This window comes from Canis lupus, chromosome 19 (assembly GCF_003254725.2).
Source record: "Canis lupus dingo isolate Sandy chromosome 19, ASM325472v2, whole genome shotgun sequence".
NCBI classification, from domain to species: domain Eukaryota; kingdom Metazoa; phylum Chordata; class Mammalia; order Carnivora; family Canidae; genus Canis; species Canis lupus.
In genome coordinates, this window is record NC_064261.1 from 27,457,211 (window position 1) to 27,464,450 (window position 7,240).

The 7,240-nt window shown below is 38.3% G+C and overlaps 1 pseudogene; it reads left to right on the plus strand.

Moving 5' to 3' along the window:
• The first annotated feature begins 254 nt into the window (after window positions 1–254).
• Window positions 255–2,201, plus strand: LOC112649687 (heat shock cognate 71 kDa protein-like; annotated as a pseudogene).
• The last annotated feature ends 5,039 nt before the right edge of the window (window positions 2,202–7,240 follow it).

A 7,240-nucleotide genomic window follows, 5' to 3' on the forward strand; every position in this document is an offset into this window, starting at 1 on the left:
TGCTGAATTTACCTCTTGTATATTACCGTTGCACAATGAAGCTGGCTTGATCCTTGACTTTTTTCCATACTAGAATATTATAATATCATTGTGAAGATTCCAATACTGGGCCTTACAAGGCTTTCCAGCTACTGCTTTTGCTCTCTTGCTGCTCTGAGATGCCATTTAAAGGAATCTCCTTGATTGAACACAGCGCCAGATCTGCAGACAACTGTTCTCTCCTCGAGCCAAGCCCAGCCCACACAGAAGCAACTATGTCAAAGGGATCTGCAGTTGGAATTGATCCTGGCACCACCTACTCTCGTGTGGGTGTCTTCCAGCACGGGAAAGTGAAAATAATTGCCAATGATCAGGGAAACCGAACCAGCCCAAGTCACTGATACTGAACAATTGATCGGTGATGCTGCGAAAAATAAAGTTGTGATGAACCCTACCAACATGGTTTTGATGCCAAATGCCTGATTGGACGTAGATTTGATGATGCTGTCGTCCAATCTGATATGAAGCATTGGCCCTTCGTGGTGGTGAATGATGCTGACAGGCCTAAGGTGAATGATGCTGACAGGCCTAAGGTCCAAGTAGACTACAAGGGGGGGGACAAAAAGTTTCTATCCAGAGGAGGTGTCCTCTATGGTTTTGACAAACATGAAGGAAATCGCAGAGGCCTACCCTGGGAAGACTATTACCAATGCAGTTGTCATGGTACCTGCATACTTCAATGACTCTCAGCGTCAGGCTACCAAAGATGCTGAAACTATTGTTGGTCTCAAGGTACTTCGAATCATCAATGAGCCGACTGCTGCTGCTATTGCTTATGGCTTAGACAAGAAGGTTGGAGCTGAAAGTCATGTTGATCTTTGATTTAGGAGGTGGCACTTTTGATGTGTCAATCCTTACTATTGAAGATGGGATCTTTGAGGTCAAGTCCACAGCTGGAGACACCCACTTAGGTGGAGAAGACTTTGACAATCGAATGGTCAACCATTTTATTGCAGAATTCAAGCGCAAACACAAGAAGGACAGCAACAAAAACAAGAGGGCAGTCCATCGTCTCCATACTGCTTCTGAATGTGCTAAGTGTACACTTTCTTCCAGCACCCAGGCCAGTATTGAGATTGATTATCTGTATGAAGGAATCAACTTCTCTACCTCTATTACTCATGCCCAATTTGAAGGATTAAATGCTGACCTGTTTTGTGCCACCGTGGACCCTGTAGAGAAAGCTCTTCGGGATGCCAAGCTGGACAAGTCTCAGATCCACTATATTGTCCTGGTAGGTGGTTCTACTGGTATCCCCAAGATTCACAAACTTCTGTAAGATTTCTTCAATGGAAAGGAACTGAATAAGAGCATCAACCCTGATGAGGCTGTTGCTTATGGTACAGCTGTCCAGACACCCATTCTTTCTGATGACAAATTTGAAAATGTCCAAGATTTGCTGCTGTTGGATGTCACCCCACTTTCTCTTGGCATTGAAACTGCTGGAGGAGTCATGGCTGTGCTCATCAAGTGCAATACTACCATTCCTACCAAATAGGCACAAACCTTTACTACCTACTCTGACAACCAGCCTGGTGTGCTTATTCAGGTCAATGAAGGTGAGCATGCTATGACCAAGGATAACAACCTACTTGGCAAGTTTGAACTCACAGCCATACCTCCCGCCCCTCATGGCGTTCCTTGAGTTGAAATCACTTTTGATATTGATGCTAATGGTATCCTCAATGTGTCTGCTGTGGATAAGAGCACAGGAAAAGAGAACAAGATTACCATCACTAATGACAAAGACCTCTTGAGCAAGGAGGACATTGAGCACATGGTCCAGGAAGCTGAGAAGTACAAAGCTGAAGATGAGAAGCAGCGAGACAAGGTGTCTTCCAAGAATTCGCTTGAGACTTATGCATTCAGCATGAAAGCAACTGTTGAAGATGAAAAACTTCAGGGCAAAATCAATGACGAAGACAAACAGAAGATTCTTGACAAGTGCAATGAAATCATCAACTGGCTCGATAAGAACCAGACTGCAGAGAAGGAAGAATTTGAACATCAGCAGAAAGAGCTGGAGAAAGTCTGCAACCCCATCATTACAAAACTATACAAGAGTGCAGGAGGCATGCCAGGCAGGAGGAATGCCTGGAGGCTTCCCTGGTGGTGGAGCTCCTCCCTCTGGTGGTGCCTCCTCTGGGCCTACTATTGAAGAGATTGAGCCAACCTGATGACAGGTCTAGCATTGTTCCACACATTTGAAGGACCCAAATTTATAGCAAATTCCATGGCAGTTTTAAAGCCAAGCTGCTATAGTAAATATACTGGATATTCTTGATATTTGAAAAAGGAATATGTGCACAGGGAAAGGAAATAAACATTGCACTTTATAAGCACTGTATTGTTAAGTGGAAAATGCAATGTCTTAAATAAAACTGTATTTAAAATTGGCAGAAGAAAAAAAAAAGAATATCCTTGAAGATGAAAAGGAACATGGAAAGAGAAACTCTTGAGGAGTAAAAGGACACAAGAGTAGAGAAAGGAACAACCAGATCCTAGCATGCCAGTCATCTAGGATAACTGAGATAGCAGATTTGTGCTCTAGCCAATCACTAGGAATGCATGAATGAGCCAAATGGAACAGAAATAAGGCATCCAGCTAAGCCTAAGAACAAATGGAAAATTGTGAAGACATAAATGGTAGTTACAATTTTAAGTCACTGAGTTTTGAGGTGTTTTTACATACATTACCGTAGTTGGTATCAGGAAATGTGATGCTGCCTGAACAGAAACCTCAAATGTGGCATTGGCCGTGGGACCAGAGAGTACATCAAAGCTGGAAGAGTGGTGAGAAATTTGTTCTCTGAGACTGGAAAAAGGGAAACTGTTGTTCAGTAGTGGCAGAAAAATTGGTGAATTTTCTCCTACAGTAGTGTGGAATATTAGTCATGTAATTAACGAATATCTGAAACTGGCTATAGAGATTTCCAGGCATGCCTCTGAAAGTGGTGGTTGAATATTTTTGGATTGCTATTATAAGGCATGTGAAACAGAAATGAACTTATGAAGGAAATGTTTAGTTCTCAAGCAGAATATAGAAAAAAAAATCGAGAAGATCCAGCATATGGTTGAATTGGAAATAAAGCTGTTTCTCATCTCATGTCAGCCCAGAAGAGAGTCCCAAAATAAGAATCAACCCTCCCAAGAGGCAAAAAAAGGAAATTTGAAAACAAAGCAGAAAACTCTTTATTAAGCATTCTGAAAAATTTAAGAAACACATAGTAAAACTTTACATTTAAAAAAAAAGTGTTTATAAAAATAGAAAGAAACAGAGTGTGCAACCACATAGCAAAATCACATATGACCCAATGTAGAATGATTGTTTTCAAAACAATTATACATTTGTCTGTTGAACATGAGGAAATAACAATCAGATTTCTAGGAAACCCACACACTTTAGAATAGAGTTGTATTATTGAAAATAGTGTCAGTTTATATTAAAATAACTGAGATAGTTCAAAATGAAAAGAGACCTTTTTCACCAAATTTATATGGTCAGAAAGCAGGCTGAGAGAATAATGCAGTCATAAACTTAAACTATTTTTCTTGTTAAAAAAATTTTCTTAGATGATTCAAGAGGGAATAGGTAAAAGGTGTTTAGAAAAATACACTAGAAAAGTACTCCTAGAAGAGACAAAAAAAAAAAAAGGAAAGAAAAGAAAAGAAAAATTAAAAAAAAAAAAGGTTTTTATCAAGGATCAGACCCTGCTCTTTAGAGTAAAGAGGCCTGGCAATATGTGTCTGACTGAATTTACAAATTACTATAAAGTGGTAATTACTAGGTTCTTCTATTCTTTCTTTTTAATGTGAATGTCTAATGTTTATCCAGTTCCATCCCATCATTGTGTTTTTATAACTTGTTTTGTTGTTTTCTGGATCAAGAGGAACTATACCCAAGAAGCCTCATCTGTATATGAGCCAGATTCAGATCATGAGGTACCGGATTTTGAGCCCAATACCATAATTGGATGAATCATATGGATCCTGTGAGTGAGTTTTTCACGAAGGAGGAATGTAAATAGTTGTGGTTGGACAAGGTCTAAGATAGATTGCAAAATATGGCCACAAATTATTTCCAATCAGATATGCATGGCCATTTCAATGTGACTTTGCCACTTTTCCAATCCAGGGGTGGAGGACTGGATTTCCTACTCATTAGATGTGGGGTGATTTTGTGACTTACCTTGACTGACCAATACAATTTAACAAAAGTGATATTACACAGTTTCTGAGACTAGACTTTAAGTGACCTTACATCTTCTATTCTCAATTTCTTGGAATGCTGTCTTACAACCTTCATGAATAGAAGCCAATATAACCTATTGAGTATGAGAGACCACGTGAAGGAGAAACCAAGACTCCCTGGCCAACAGCCAGCAGCAACTTTTGGATATGTGAATGAGGTCATCTTTCCAAAGTGACCTTCCAGTAGCTGCAGAGTAAACCAGGAGGAACTTACAGAGGATCCATGTAGGCCGCTGACAGAATTATAAGGTTTTTGTTTTTGTTTTGTTTTATTTTTTTTGTGGGGGGATGGGTATGACATTATGCAGTTGAGATGATTTCCTGAAGAAGGTGGCATCATTCCCTGTCTGAGAGTCACTGAGGGTTACAAGAGGTATTCTGGTGAGTCAGTGGTAGGCATGTGAGCCAACTGTGGACATAAAGAGGTTGATGACAACTACACTATGTTGAATCCATTGAATGTTGGTATCTGTGTGAAATCAGTATATATGCAGTACCCAAGTTAACACTATTTCAAAGTTGCTTTCAAACTTGAATGTGATCATTTCTGCTAGGTATTTGGCAAATGGGTGCTCACCAAACTCAATGTCATTACCATGAGTCCTACATTGTTTTAAGACATAACTAATTCTTTTATTATTACATAGGATTTCAGATAGGAAGTATTGTTATCTATAAATATCAAGAATATCAGAAGATTCCTTACATGTGAACAAAACAAAAACACCTAATATCAGAAGTGTTAGTTTTACTTTCCTAGTTACTTCTCAGGGAGGAAATAACAAATTCAATATTAAAAAAGAATTGAGATAATCCCCCAAACAAATGGGGACAGATGGGGACTTTCAGAGACACATATCTGCAGTATCACATGACAGAAATTTCTAACAGCAGGTGTTTAGGATGATATTGGGTGCAAAGGGATTACAAAGGGGACAATATCAGTTCAAGTAGGTGGACATGAAAAATGTGTGTTGGTGTTGGTGAGAATTTCATTAAAATGATGTCATGATTCTTGTTAAGATGAAAAGTTATCATTAATATTTTTTAAGGATTTATGAGAGAGAGAGAGAGAGAGAGAGAGAGTCTCCCTGGGGGGAGGGGCAGAAGCGGCAGAGAGAGAGAGAATTTCAAGTAGACTCCCTGCTGAGCACAGGGAGTGGAGGCTGATGTAGGACTTGATCTATGACCCTGAGATCCTGACTTTATCCAAAAATCAAGAGATGGACACTTAACTGACTGAGCCATCCAGGTGTCCTGAGTTGAAAAAATATTTTAGACAACAATTGTCAATATATATCAAGACCTAAACATTTCATATTTTTTTCATTTGAAATTTGACCTTTGTAAATCTGTTTCTAGACAATTTAAATTTAGGGGAATAATTTTTTGTTTTTGCTTTATTTGTAAACCTATCTGTCACAATGTTAGGCATAATAAAGAAAAATCAAATCCAATACAAATTCCAAATGTAGCAGAGTGACTACTTCAAACATGGCATACTAATATTAGTAGTGTTTTGCAAACGTTACAAACTATGTTTACAAGGACTTAATATTATATCCTACTTTTAAAAGGATAAACTTCATTTTAGCATAAATTAAAATATATTAAACTTGTACAAAAAAGGAACTATAAAGACATACCAAAAAAATAAAAAATAAAAATAAAAATAAAAAAATAAAAAAAAAGACATACCCACTAAAACTAATGGTAGATCCTTCTGAATTATAAGATCATTGAGGATTACTTTTCTTCTTTATACAAATTTGACAATTAATACATGTCTGTCCTGCAATCAGCATTTCATTGAATTAACTTAGTTAAAGGTAAGTAAATAGTTCCTAGCAATAATGCAATAATTAAACTAACTTTTAAAATAGGAAATCCCTAAGAATCTGAATATGTAACCAAACGTAAGGAAAAATAGAACCAAAACCTGATTAGGAATATTATTCCTCGGGGGATCCCAGAGTGGTTCAATGGTTTAGCACCTGCCTTTGGCTCAGGGTGTGATCTTGGGGTCCCGGGATCAAGTCCCAATCAGGTTCCCTGTATGGAGCTGCTTCTCCCTCTGCCTATATCTCTGCCTCTCTTTCTCTTTGTGTCTCTCATGAATAAATAAATAAAATCTTTTTTAAAAAAAGGAGTATAATTCCTCTTCTTAGAAGGATTATATCATCCAGAAATTCCGTATAGGGATTTAAGGAAAATGACTAATATCCCCAGTATGAAAGTACAAAAACTGGCATCAAGGATGGTACATGGAGGAGTCCAGTGTCAGTGGCAAACTCTTGTAGATCAGAAAATAATGTAGTGGGAACCACTTTCACAAATGCACACTAGAAGAAACAAAGAGAAATACATGCTAGGTAATATATACCATCCTCAAATCAGAAAGGACAGATAATCTGATTTTTGACTCTCTTGACTTCTCACTAAATAGACTGGCTCACACCAAAGAAGGAAATGAATACCAGTGAAATTCTGAAACTCCTTAGTATCAGCAAGCTGACCCACAGTGGATTTATCAAATATTTCAATGAATGAATATAAATAAAACCCTCTAATATTCTCTCAATTGCCAACAAGCTGAGGAATGCATGGATAACCTGAATTGTGCCAGAAATAGTTGCTTCCAGAAAAATTCCATTTCTCAGTCCCAGGGCATAGTATTGAGAGAAGGCTGCTCATTGAGGAAGTACATTTTTTCAGCTCCTTTCTATCTAAATGTGACCACATGACCAACCACTTTTTCCCAGTGCTGGGTGAACAGAGGGAATGTGTTATTACCATCTGTGCCACTGATCAACATATTGGCTCTCAACTATAAATTCATGCTTTTGCTCTCTTTGTTGTAATGCAGCTGGGTCCTGCAGATATTTCTTTTTGCCAGTGGCACAATGTCAGGTCTTGTAGTAGAAGGCATAGGCGGAACAGTGGAAGAAGA